A 14,642-nucleotide genomic window follows, 5' to 3' on the forward strand; every position below is an offset into this window, starting at 1 on the left:
GAAAGAGGTAATATTTTAGCATGTTTGTCATACGTTGCTGATGTCAAATACCTGGAAAAAATATTTGGTGTAATGTGCCCAATTTTCAAGATGAAAACATCTGACACAGGCACATTGGTTGTAATTAAGTCAGAGAGGGTTCTGATGTGAAGTTGCCTCCCTCTTTGCAGGATTAGTTTCCATCTATTCATCTACACAGATATAATGTCTCTTGAGCATGTGTAAAGGCTACAATGAAAGTCAAATCTCAGTGAGATTTCTCCTGGAATAAAAAAATCATTTGGGTCTCTTAGAAGTCTGCACTGGCAGATGGAAACTAATGAAGGTCTCTAGCCTGCTGCAGGCTTACTGCTTGAGAAACAGGAAGAAAAGCTTTCCAAATCTGCTGCTGCATTCCCTCTGCAGAGCATGCAGAAAGCCTGACTTGCATTTAGAATCAGGAGCAAAGGCACATGTCATAAATAGTAACAGTAATGAATCCTTTTGTACAGCAAAGTACCTACCTCCACCAAATCCTCCTAAAAAAGACTTCTAACAAGATAATTTACAGGCCAGGCGTAAGTAGAAAAATACCTATTATAAAACTGCTCTGTCCTGAGCAAATTGGGAAAAGAGCAACTTTTAGGCAATAGCGCATCTGGTATGGCCAATGTGGTTTATAATCTCCTTTTTCAGATAATGCCACAATAGCAAAACATGAACATGTCTAGTGGTTAGTCCCACACCTGCCTGAAATAAACATTCAGTACTGAAGAAAAGATAATTTCTATGCTTTCCATTTCCCCAATGCTACTCAAATGGTAAATCACTCATTTAAGGGAAATAAAATGCGAACTTTATCATTGTCTCCTGGTCATCAAGCTTTTAGGATCTCTCATTTGATTTCCACACTATTTCCAGAAGCCTGGAATTTTACTTACACATTTTCAAGAGGTCTTTCTGGTAAAAATTTTACATTCACATGCAGTCCTATGTACCATGAGAACTAGTTGTCATTGCAGAGAGATCTGGACTGCAATGGGATAAGGAAACTCCAATGCCCATTTATAGCAGTATCTGCATTGTCCAGTGTGTTTTCCCTTATGGGTAGTATTACTCAGACTCATGCTTGGCATAAAATTTGACTATGTATTTTTGTCATACCCACATCTCTAAATCATTCTGTGTTCAGGAATTTTGTCTCTTGCTTCTATTTAATGAGTCAGCAGTTGAATTACGTTTGTTCAATTTAGGTCCAGCAAGAATGACTTGTTAGGCTATTTTTTTAGCATCCTTATGAACAGGGTTCATTGTACAGAAGAGAATGACAAGATTGTTTTTGTTGCAAGAACATTAAAGAACATAATAAATTAGATCAGCCACGCCCAGGTAATTTCTGCATATAATCTGTAAAATTGCTCTTTAAAGAAATTTCAGAGCAGGAATGTATTTGTTCAGATCAACAATGTCTTAAAGGGTATGCAAAATAAACTCATGTCAGCTCCTCCTATCCCAACAAATGTTCTGTCTCTGATGTGCAGCCTGTTTTTCCTGCTGCTAGTTTGCTGTGGGTGGGTATGGGAAGGTGTTTGGAGCATGGAAATGTTATTACAGAGGCAAGTTAGAGCTCCAAAAGCAAGGTCTCCTAAAGTCTATGGTGTTTGTGAGGGTTTCTCATGTTTATCACTCTGGTTGCACTTGTGTCTCCTGTCTATGACCCTGCCAGCACAGGGCAGCTCTGACCCTTGAATTGTGCTGCCTGTGAGCCTGTGGGCTTCTGTTTTCTCTCACCAGTATGTCCCATGTGCTGGTCATAGCTATTTCATTGAGGCCAGATGGTGGCTCAATGTCTGCAAAAGGCTTCCTCCCACATGCAGGGACAGCAAACAAGGAGTTCCTCAAGAACTGCCCCATCATCACCAAGCATAATAATGTAAAGCTACCCTCAGCACCAACACTGGCCTCCGCAGAAGCAGCCTGTGTCACTTGAAAGAAACCTTTTCCTCATCTCAGCTGGGACTCTGTGTTTTCTAGGCTTCTAAGCTTTGGGGTCTCCTTGATCCCTCAGGTCAGGCCAGGGAAATCATGGGGCTTCAGCCCTGGTGGGGCAGCTATGTTCTGCAGCTCGGCATTCCATGCTGAGGTGAGCGCCTCACCCTTACCACCTCCCTTCATCTTTCTTCTGAGTGTGAGCTCCTACCAAGTGACTCCAGCCTGTCAGGAAAGGGGGCTTCATCTTCCTCTTACCCTGCCATTGCAGATGGTAGGGGTCTTGCTGGGATCTGGCATAGAGCAGGAGTAAGGAGCTGAGACCTCCTGACCTGGGGTTTGACTGAGGTGCTGCTCTGCGCAGGGAGGAGGTCTGTATTCGCGTGGCTGCTGACAGCACCTCCTTGTTGCCATGGCGGGGATCACAGCATCACAGGGTCAAAAAACAGCTGAGGGTGGCAGGGGTCTCTGGAGGTCCTGGTCCAATCCAACCCCCCTGCTCCAGCAGGATCACTGAGGGCCAGTTGCCTAGGTGAGATGTGAGTGAGCTGGATTTAATTGCAGAGAGAGTTTATATTAGACAGAGCCTGCAAACTCTCTGCAATTAAAGGCAGCTAGTGGCTCCAAGACTGCAGACAGTAATTATATGTGGTTTCTCACTTCCCCATCGTATGAGAACTGATGCTGTGGGTTTGCAACAATAAGCTCTTGCCACTCCAAGGAAAGAGCTGCTCTTATTTTCTCATCTCCTAGGGTTGTTTGTAAATATTTTCTATCTAAAATTATTACAGAAGAGCTGAGTTTGAACCATGGGGTTTACTCTGCTAAGGTGATTGATTTTAGTTTCTCAAATTTAGATCTCAGTCAAGCTACTTAGAATGCAATAATGACTGATCATCTTTGAAGTCAAGCTCCAAATTCAGTAGCTTACTTAAAGAATCTAAAATTATTTCTATGGATTTTTGTGTCTTAAATTAACTTCTTTTTGAGAAAGAAGTTTCAGAGACAATTTTAGATTAATTCTTTAGTCCTGAAAATAATTTGTTTCAAAGGAAGTGGATAGCATTTAGATCATTGTACAAAGACAAGTCTTTGTGCAGTTTCTGAAAGACACTTACAAAAACTTGAACTAAAATACTTCTATCAATGTTAAAGTATTAGTATGGAGTATGTAGATATCCCAGGTAAAGGTTAGGAAGCCTTTCAGTTGTTTTCTCATGGACAAGAAAACCTTCTATCTTGGGCAGACAGGTAGTGGGGACAGTGTTCATTTCATTATGCTAGACTCTGGATCACTGTTTCACACATCAGCATCTGCCAGAAATGAAAAACCAAAACGAGTAAGTGCAATTATCTAAGGAGTCTCGTGGCATAAAATAGATTACAAGCTTAAACCTGTCACCTTTCTATCTCTTATGAGGCCAAAGAAAATCAGGTACAAGGATTTAAGGTACAAGACAGTAGAAAGAAACACATCTAGTCCAGCATCCCCTTGAGGACCGTTTTAAAAAGCGTTCCCCTGCAGAGCTGCCACAGTGTTAAGGAACAATTCTATGCACCTTAGTCTGTGCCACTCACACTTTGATGTCTCCTCCTGGAAAAATCAGTATCTCGTACACAAGAGCTTCTCACCCAAGAATTCCCCTGTCAGGTTCAGGAGAGAAACAAGGCCACTGCTTCAGATGACTCTAATAGATTCAGCTGCCTGAACTTGCTTCTGTGCTGCTTCGTCCCAAACTTAGGTATCTTTCTCCTTGCACCAGCACCAGTGAGCCTGGCTGTATCTGGAGACTTGTGCCCAGTTTTGCCTCCTTGGAACTGGGCAGCCATTGACTCCATGGAAAAAGTCTAGCAGATGCCACAGAGATAGAGAAAGTGCTGTAGCGCAGTACATCTGGAAAGAGATGGAGAAAAGACTTTTGTTCAATCTGGAGACACGAAAGGGAGAGGAGGACTCTTTTGGATGTCTTCAACTTCTTTGTGGTGAGGAAACAGAAAGGAAAGAGACAGACTCTTTTCTGAAGTACAGAGGGACAGCACCAAAGACTCTTGCCAGCGACCAAAGGGGCCCCTTATCCCCCAGCAGGATGCTTGACTGAGAGTGAGAGACATGGAGAAGCCATGGGATCTCCACTCCTGTGGATCTTCCCTACTCTACTGAACAAGTCCTGAGGCACTCTGATTCAGATGGCACTCCTTTAAGCATGAAGCTTAAAGGTGTGATGGGGCAAGTGGTGGATCACAGACCTCCACAGGTCCCTTGTGAAAAAGAATATTCTACAATATTATGTCACAGCTTCCTGAGTACTGCTTCAGCTCATTTTCCTGAAATATCCTCTGCAGTCTGATAACATTGCAGAGCTAACAGCAGTTGTACTCAGTGTGTTGGCTGAATCCTTGCCTTGAAGGACAAATACAGGGAATAGGAGATAATTTGTTGTGAGGCTTCTTTGCCCTGAAACTCTAGTATTGGTGACAACTGCCCTGGTGGCAGGCAACCAAGGGTTATTTCTAGAAAAAATACTGCATGTTCTTCATCAAACTATTATGGCCTGATTTATCCTGATTTCAGAAGCATTTTTAAAAAAGAGACTTTTAATGTGTCATGTTACAGCCAGGCAAATAAACTGGGATTCTTACCAGTAAAGCCTTAAGAAAGCCTTACTTAAGAAAGAAAGGGGGTCAGTGTCTTCTGTAAGTCCAGCTATATGATGGCTACTGGAGAGGGCTAAGGAAAGTTGCAAGCAGATACGAGAAATGTGTAATAGCCTAATCCAGGGAGGAAAGTAGCAGAAGAAGATGTTTATGAATGTACTACTTGAGAAAACAAAACAAAATAAGACAAAAACCACCTCAGCAAGGAACGGGATAGACCTGAAGTCTAACACAGGTATATGCTTTCAGTTTGTCACAAAAATGGAATACTATCAGTTTGGCTTGCTCAAAATATGAAGGTTTTTCAGAGGAAAATTATCACAGAGCTAAGGGACAATGTGTTTCCCTTTACAGATAGCTCTTCTAAGAAAAAAATGTGTGATTTATACCTAGGTATGGACTTTGGGATTATTTTCTATTTCCTGGGTCTGAGCCTTGTATTCCATGATTTGCCCTGGCTTCCTTAGCAACAAAACATCAATGTGCAAGCTGAAAACAATTGAGCTGTGATGTGTTCCTTACAAGAAGCTGAAAATACAGGCTTTGTATTTCTCTGGTATCCATCTTCACAATTTCACCCATTGTTTCTGCTTGTTTTCTGCCTGTTGCACTAGAAATACTGAGAAAGTAATGCTGTAGTCTCAGAGCTGTACTCCTGGGAATCGAAGAGCCCTCATATCTCAGATCCAAACTTCTGCATGGCTTGGACAGTCTTTCTGTCTGTGTTTTTGGCTTGTTATCACCTTGAAACACCTTCATCCTCCTTTTAAAGTGTACTCAGCTCCCCTGAAGGTCTGGCTGCTTCAGGAGCCAGGATTCTGCCATTAACATCTCTTATCACTGTAGTTTAAATATGATGCTGCACTGGTCACCATAGAAATACCCTGTCACTGTGAGTCTTTCGAGCATTTCTCATCATGCAAATACACTTCTCAAATTTCTTTTTAAAATCTGAACTGCAGTAAGATAACCCACAAATGTCTTGGCATGATCACACTATTAATCACTGACATTGCTTTTTAGGAGCCTGGCATCTTGTTTCATCCTGTGTTTGCAGTTTGCTTTTTGATATTAAAGCTGACCTGTAAGAAGGGAAGAAAGGTGGGATGGCAGCTTTACTGCCCTTCAACTCTTGCCCACTCAGGGCTGCAAAAGCTTATGGTATTTCTATGCCACTGAAATAAACCTGCAGCCTGCAGATCCTCCCCCACGAGCTTGGAAATGTGGCACAGATGGAGCTGTACTGTCTGTGGGGATTACATACTGGGGAGAGTGGCTATGCATAAGAACCCTGTCAGCGTTTAAACCCACTCACTGGAGGCTCATGGGGCGAGTGGGTAGACAAGAACATGGAGAAGAGCTGTGACATCCCAGTATTGGGCTGGGTCCTGTCCTGGGCAGGGAAGCACAGATTGAGAGGTTTTCTTCTGACCAGAGAGAGAGAGAACCACCTCTGGAAATCCACAGTGGAAATGGACTTCCTAGCACCTCTAGGAAGACCTAAGTGTGGTTGAAAAGTTGATTTTTAATGAGCAAAAGACAGTCAGAAATAAAAGTCAAACTATGTCTGCTTGCACATAATGTGAGTTACAATCCAGGGACCCAAAAGGATCATATCATGTCAAATGGAAATAACTTCTGTCTTTTGCTACTGTTCCCTGTGGGGTTGCTTCTCCACAGCTCCTATTTTCAGGACACAGTAACTCTTCCATGCTGCACCACTTGAAGGCTACACATACTACCGTATCAGGAAGTGCCAAAAATCTTTGTGAGATAATTTCTCCTCCTCAAAGGAGAATCATGCACTGTTTTGTATTCAGGAGAGTTTCAGGGTTTTCAGTGTCCATCTGGTGTTAGACATGGGGCTAATGAGGAAGAATTACTTCTGAGGCCACTTACTCAAGTGTAGGTCTCTGAGCTCTTGCAGATTTTTTTATTGCTATGGTTTTTTAACAATAGTTGAGCATTATATGTATCTCAGATAACATGGTAATTGAGCTGGTACTGTTGACCGAAGAGGCTGTTGTAATGAAGTCATGGATGGCTGCTCAGTGTGCAAATGTCACAATGACACTGAACTCTGGAAAGTGAAAAGCACCCATATGGGAACTGTATGCTGTAGCATGCAACAAATCTTTGAATTGCCCAGTATTAAATGAGCCAAGCTGAATCTTTAAATACATGGGTGTAGATTAACCATTAGAGTATTATCTTCAGTAATTGATTAAATTCTAGCCCACAGCACTCAACAGAATCCTCTTTGACAGAGATTTGGACTCCACAGTGGAGCCCCTTCCCACACTCACCTATCCCATCCCAAAGTGAAAGGTCGTCCTGTAGGAATCTGCTGAGGGATTTGTTCATCTCTAAATGAGGAGCATAGAACAGCTGCAATCCTGGCTCAGATGGCCCCGACATTTTTCTCAGTCCATGCCACAGCCTATTGAGCAGATTGACCACTTCATTAGACTGGAGATAGATGTGAAGATTTGACTCTCTCTTTACATATAATGGAAATTTAATTTAAATGTCTTAGGCATAGATTTAAATACAAAACTTTGTATCCACAATCCTGGTTAGATTGAAATTAGTGGCTGGATCTGATTTCAAAGAGTGCTGGCTAAAGCAGCCATATAATTGGTATTTGCCCTGTTAACTGCTCACCTTCTCCGAAGTCTTTTACTGTCAGCCTAGTTTTCTCCCGGGTTAACACCGAGGACTAGCTCTCCAAAATAAGGTAGCATTTGAGGTACCAATAAGAAAGAAAAATATTAAGAAAAAAATCCAGATTTCAAAGCAGGCTGGTACCATGGTTGGTACTTCAGAAGTGCTTGTTTTATTTTTTGTTCTCAGAGAAACATGGCACACTTTCAATCAAGCCAAAAACTTACAGGAACCTCAAAGGGATTTAAGAATGGAAGTAAGGTTCTAGCTTAATTTTGCTTCTTATTATAAAAAAAAATTAAATCCAATATATTTCAAATCCAATATATTTCAAACGGGACTAAAGGTATTGATTTAAGAAACCAAAACCAGATGCCTGGCTTACAGAGCATCAGACTATAAACAATGCTTCTTTTACTGCACCAATTTGAAATACCCCTAATCATTCATCACTGGTGAGTAACATCATCTTCAGAGTTCATAGAAGGGATAAATGTGTTGCTGTCCATGACTGGGAACCTTAGCAGACTAAGATTCATTATTCAGAACTGCCTTTTCCTCAAGGAAAATGACAGCACTTATAAATTTTATCTGTAGTTTTCATATGTGTGGGTGATTTGGCTGACTCATTAATCCAGGCAGAGATTGTTAATCAGTGGATGACTGCTATGTGTGCCACAAAACCGTGATTCAGATTTGTTCCTTTATAGGAACGCCTGATTGAAATAATAGTATGTCTTACATTAAGCTGTAGCCTTCTCATTTTGATCTTTGCTTTCCTAAGAAAAGTGGCTTGTGTCTGCCTCCTCCAAATCTTTTATTTCATTTGCCAATCTCTAAGACATTCAGCAATAAAGTGGTGACCTCAGTCTCTAGTTGTCACGAGGTTTATGATAGTAGGTGGCTGGGTCAAGAGACACTAATCACTGTAGCCCTCTTGACGGAAAGAGCTGCAGTCCTTCTGAAACATGGGAGGAAGAAGGGGTACAGGAGCCAGGCCTACACTTCCCTTGTGAGGCTCAGTAAGTGCATCATTGTGGGAAGCTCCTTCGTGGCCAATACAGAAGGAGTTTAAGATATGCAATTACAGAACACTTTTTTCCACTCAGAGAGTTGATTTATTTCTTTGGTTTTAAGGGAACTAGTTTTTCTACAGTTTCTACTGTAGAAGAACAGTCCAGGTGTGCGGTTACAGAATGGGACAGATAGTGTAGATGTGAAGAGGACTAAGAGAAGGCAGTTAGTAGACTTCATTTAAATCACGATTCTCCAGTATAAACTACTGTAAAAAGTTAGTCATAAGCCTGAAGTGTTGCAGGCTTTGGTACACTTTGCTGGACAAAGACTAAGTGCCCCAAATCGTCAGTTCCTTAACCAAAGCTATTTAAAAGAAATACAAAAAAACTCAACCCAGAAATTCCTGGGCTTTATAGTAGCTGTATTTTAGAAGAAGGCCTGCATTCTAAATGTCTTTTCAAAACCTGATTCACAGTTTCAACTATACCTGGTTCAGCATACCTTGTTTTGAAAGTAAAAGAGGAATGCACTAGTGTCAATTTGAAAATACAATAAATCTAACAAGATGGGTGGCTTTAGGTCATTGCACATAACCTTGAGACACTGCCACATAACCTCTTAGGCTCAGTCACAGGTTACACACCAAACAGAAGGGGGGACACCCATTTCATTTTGCCTACCAATTTTCATGCGAAAGAGAAGTGTGTTTGGAGAATGGATACCTGAAAGTAAAAAATCGGGAATTGCCTTTACACACAGTTATTACATTTTTTGTAAAACTTAAGAAAAATACAAATCCAAATTCATATGCTGTTTCCTCCACTTTTTCTCTTCCTCCTCTTTCTCCCCTCCTACAGACTTCCAAAGTTTGTATTAACTTTTTTCCCTCTTCTCTGCAGAATTCTTCTCTCCCTTATTATTATTTTGTGCTTAATTTTTCCCTGCTTAGTTTGCATAGCAGATCTCAGGGTGCGTATCTTCCAGCCTCCTTTCACTGCTCTTGCATAGTCCATTGCTTGGCTCCTTGGCCATTTCTCCTCACTCTCTGTAGACATTAATTTCACACTCCTCCATTGCTCTGCTTCCTCGCAATCCTTATAATTTGCTCCTTCCTCCTTAGTCTTCTGTGGTTTTGTCCACTCCCTTCCATCTTGTTTCCCATCAGTGGCTAAGGCTCTGAGGTACTCCTGACCTCTCTCCAGTTTTCCTCCCTTCTTTCTAGTTAGCAAGAGCTTCTGATTTCCCCACAGAGAAACCCAGACTCAATCTGTAGAGTTTTTCACTTGTGAAAAAGATTTATGCGACAAGGTTTTAGTGCAGGTGCTGCAGGGAAACCTTTGTGAGAGGAGGCCAGGGCTGCTCCATGCCAGACACACCACAGGGCACACCTGAGCCCTTCATCCAAGATGGTGGCACCTTAAGAAAGGGCAAAAATGCCACAAAGGCAAAGAAGGTAATTAAAAAAGAGGTGTGAGCAACAGCCCTGCAGACACCAAGATCACTGAAAAAGGACGAAGCGTTCCAGACGCTGGGGCAGAGATTCCCCTGAAGCCCATAGAGAAGCCCATGGTGGAGAAGGTGTGTCTCATGGGAGACACACACTCGAACAGTTTGCTCCTGAAGAACTTTACTTTGTGGGGAAGGCCCACATTGATCCCATAGGAGGAACCCCACACAGGAGCAGGGGAACAGTGTATGGAGGAGGGAACAGCAGGTAGGAACCATTATGGCCCAAACACATCTCCTGCTGCCCATTCCTCTGCAGGTTCCTTTGTGGTCTTAAGGTTCATTATTTTCACTGGGAAGTCCTCACAGCTGTTAATGGAAGCACTGATGCAGTAATAAACTGTCACTAAGTCCTGTGGTTGTGGCAGCTTGTCCAGATTGCCTAGACTGTAGCATAGTGAAACAGTCCTGGCTAAATATCTTCAGTAGCTTGAAGGTTAGCACGTACACCTCTGGCTGATCAGCCCTGGGCTTCTGTACCACTTAGGAAAGCATTTGTTTTTCTTTTATATTATCTAGACTCTCACTTAGACCTGAGGCCCTACAAATGATTTTTATCTTCCTCCTTGTCCTGTGGGTTATAAACTGACCTGTGACCAAACATGTCCACTGAAAACTGTGCTGCCATTCAGAAAGACCAGAAAGCGCTGACTCCACACAACTGCTTTTGAGGCTGAAGCTGAAGCATCCTTGAGGATCTATTGAAAATTCTACATGTTGGTGCAGGGACAAGCAGAACTTACCAAAGATCTTGCTGCAACCAATGTATTAAAAAGCCATGAATTTTCCTTCTTTTCATGTTCTGAGGAAAACAGAGTGGTGTGCAAATCTCCTCCAAAGCAGAAATCAAACATGAGGAAGACACAGAAAGAAAGGAGAAATATTTGAAAAAAGTTTCTTGTGGAAGAATTGCTTTTGAGGTATGCATTACTTAACAGGGTGCTTGGCCTGATTTATAATAATGTCTGTTTGAGTTCAGAGAGTGGATTGTAGGAAACCTGCCCATGGCTTGTGTGTGGGACCTCATTTTTTCCAGAGGTGCAGACAGAAACTGTGCAACTATTTAACAATTTAAAATAAAACCCTTCTGCCTGGGGCAAAAGTCTGCAAGGGGTGGCAAATATTGAGACTGTGAGTACATGCAGATGAAATGGTGGCCACCACTGCCTTCCAGCTGCCAATCCTGCTTCTGCAGCAGAGGTGATTTCACGCTTGCCAGGGATGACCAACGCTTTTGCTTCTGATCACCAGTTACTACCTGCACTGACACAAATTCGGAAGCTGTTCAGAAAGTGGGCAACTTGTATTGTTCCCATTGCCAGCAAGTAGGTACCGAGGTTTAGTACAATTAAACAACTTTGTCAGGAGAACGACAATTTTTTAGAAGGTTTGTATACTTATACATAACCTTGAGCCAGAACTATGAAAAAATTAACTCTATCCCAGCTAAATCTAGGGCATTTATCTCCTAGATATGGACACCTTTGTTATGTATCGAAATGTTTGAAGTAATACTGCTAAATAAAGAGTTGGGCAGATATAAATAGGAAGTTAATTGGTACCAAATTGAAAATCAGACTACCGTAACTAAATGATATTTAATACTTTCAATAGCATTTTTTATTTTCTTTTCATCCTTCCCTTTTGTTTCATTTTCTTGATGGATTAACTGTGGATGGGATAGTAAATATATAATATTTCTTTGTGATAGTCAGCTGTTTCCCCCTCATCCTTCACAGAATGTACCATGTTCTGACTCACAAGTAAAGTAGGAGGCACTTTTTGTCTGTGAAATGTTAAAGCTGGTGTAATTTCTACCTCTTGCCTGAGCTCAGGAAAAGAAATCATTTCTGATGCTCTGGTGAACCATTCTTCCTCTTGGAAGGGGCAATTATTAATTGTAATGCTTTGAAGGCAGTGCTGGCATCACAATTCTTCTTTACCTGCCTACCAACCCTGCCAAGGTGGATATTTTTCACTGGGTCACATTACCTAACTGAATGTTAAGTTATAAAAGGTTGTTCCTAAGTGCGGGTACAGCTCTTTATAGGTCCAGGTTACTAGCAAACTGGTTTAATCAAACAGCTTTAGACATCCTGTTTTCCCTTCATATATATAAACATTTGAATCCTTTCCAGTCCTGGGAGTTTCTGCCTCAAGGTGAATGGCTCACATGCTTCTGTGGAACTTCATGGTAATTAGGTGGTGGTTTTAGTAGTTCCTGCTTTGAGAAAGGCTGGGAGAAACACGTAGGTGATGCAGAGCCAGATATTTAATGGGATGGTTTGTGTCACTTAGCACAGGAGTTCTCATGCAGAATCCCTGTAGCTTTTTGAACACAGTCACAATGGAAAGTCTGATCCAGTCCCACCTAAAGGACGTGGTTTCCCCCTGTGCCTGCAGGTGCAGCCTATTCTTGCCATAAACAAGTCCAGCCATCTGATGCAGCTTATCATAAGATAACATTTTCATAATGGACTATAACTATTTCTTCAGAGTGGGGTGGCTGTTTGTGGCTGTGGCTGGTGCAGTATGAATACACTAGTCTCCCAAATGGATATCATCAGAAGGTGAACATATGAATTCCTGAGGTCTTGATGGCAGTAAACGATTATTTTTTAGCTTTTTTTACTCCCTGTGTCTCTCTCCTGATTCCTAGATCAACAGCATACTTCACCTCAAAAGCTGAAGGAGCCTCTGGAAACATTTGCACTCCAGTACATCTGCTACTGTCACTGATCTGACAAACTTTAGAATATCGTCAGGATGTCCCCTATTTTTCCTGCCACAGGAAAGCTGATCATGAATTTATAAAACCTGTGGTGGACTTTCCTAACTACATATCCAATTCCATATGGATGAATGACCAGGTGACCACATTTATCCACACCATACTGGACATGTCCATCTACTTCCAAGACAATTCATAAATTTCTTGCAATACCATTGTGAAAATTGCTATAGGGAAGCCTTGCAGAGAATTGGAAAGCTTAGTGGGGAAAGTCCAAGGATGCTCAGGAAAGGTTTAAAAAGGAGATTGTTAAAGGCCTCAGGAATCCCCATGCCATGGTGAAGATCACAGCATGGGCTGCATGTCTCTTCCCATGGAAGGAAGTATTTGTACTTCAGCACAAAAGACAATAGGTGATATGGATCAGGATCAGCCAGGATGCCATTGGTTTTCCTGGCCACCTGGGCACACTCCTTGCTCATGTTCAGCCAGCTCTCAACCAACACGCCCAGGTCCATTTCCATCAGGCAGTTTCCAGCCACTCTTCCTCAAGCCTGTAGTACTGCATTGGGGTGGTTGTGACCCAAGGGCAGGTCCCGGCACTTCACCTCGTTGAACCTTATACAATTGGCCTCAGCCCATCAATCCAGCCTGTCCAGATCCTTCAGCAGAGCCTTCCTGCCCTGCAGCAGATCAACACTTCTGCCCAATTTGGTATCATCTGCAGATTGATCGAAGGGGCACTCGTTCCCTTGTCCAAATAATCGATAAAGATGTTAAACAAGAATGGCCCCAATCCTGAGCCCTGGGGAAAAGCACTTGCAACCAGCTGCCAGCTGGATGTAACTCCATTCACCACCACCCTCTCAGTCCAGCTGTTCAGCCAGACATTCACCCAGATATTTACCCAGCCAAGAGTGCACCCATCCAAGCGATGAACAGCCAGTTTCTCCAGGAGAAAGCTGTGGGAGACAGTGTCAAAGGCTTTGCCAAAGTTCACATAGACAACATCCACAGCTTTTCCCTCATCCCCTAAGTGAGTCATGCTGTTGTAGAAGGAGATCAGGTTGGTCAAGCAGGACCTGCCTTTCCTAAACCTTTGCTGGCTGGGTCTGATGCCCCGGTTGTCCTGTATGTGCTGCATAATGGCAGTCAACAAGATCTGCTCCCTGTCCTTCCCTGGCACCACTGTCAGACTGACAGGCCTGTAGCTCCCTGGATTGTCTCTCCAGCCCTTCTTGTAGATGGGTGTCACACTGACTAACTTCTGGTCACCTGGGACCTCCCTGTTTAGTCAGGACTGCTGGTAAATGGTTGGAAATGACTCAGAGACTCCACCAGCTCCCTCAGTACCCTTGGGTGGATCCCATCTGGTCCCACAGACTTGTGTGTGTCTAAGTGGTAAGTCACCACATGCTGGATACCCAAGAAGAAATAGTTTTTACTCCTTTTTCTAAACGTCCCTTTCTCTTGTAGCCTGCTCCTCTTTGCAGAGTTTACTTCTGGTTTACTATCTCTGCTTTTAATTTTGTACAGGTTGCCCAGAAGTGTATCTGAAACTGAATTGCTGGAATTTAAGTGTTGATGTTTGTGGTTTCTACATGTGTAGTCCATCAAAAATCCAGTGTTCTTGTCAGTGTTCAGTCTGGTATATTAGAGCCAAATTATAATTGATGATCAGGAAGAAATCAGAAAGGTAAGCACCAGTCAGGAAGGTAACTTCCTCCTCAGTTTTAATGCAGTAACTACAGCTGACAGTCACAGGGACAACACACTGCCTTGCACAATGGAGTAGGCTGCTGATAACTTTCCTCTTACTGGAGCAAGCTCCAGGTTCTGAGAATGGAATATTCAAGCTGCAGAACTTCTGGGAACCGAGCAAGAGTTTCTGTTTTGCTTCTCCCTGCTGCCCCCTGCCCTCAGTATAAATTTCATCATTTAAAAGTAAGGATATTGCTAAAGCTTTTGTGTTTAAACCCCAGATCGTTGAAGGGATTTAAGCTCTATTTATGTAAGTAATTGGTGGCAAAAGATTCGTATTTTTTGAGTCACAAAATCCCTCACTATTTCCAGTTTTCTATCTAATGCTCATCTTTAAAGC

The sequence above is a fragment of the Corvus kubaryi genome, unplaced genomic scaffold (genome assembly GCF_017639235.1).
Source record: "Corvus kubaryi isolate FWS band 111438036 unplaced genomic scaffold, C.kubaryi_AGA036_p1.0 37249, whole genome shotgun sequence".
NCBI classification, from domain to species: domain Eukaryota; kingdom Metazoa; phylum Chordata; class Aves; order Passeriformes; family Corvidae; genus Corvus; species Corvus kubaryi.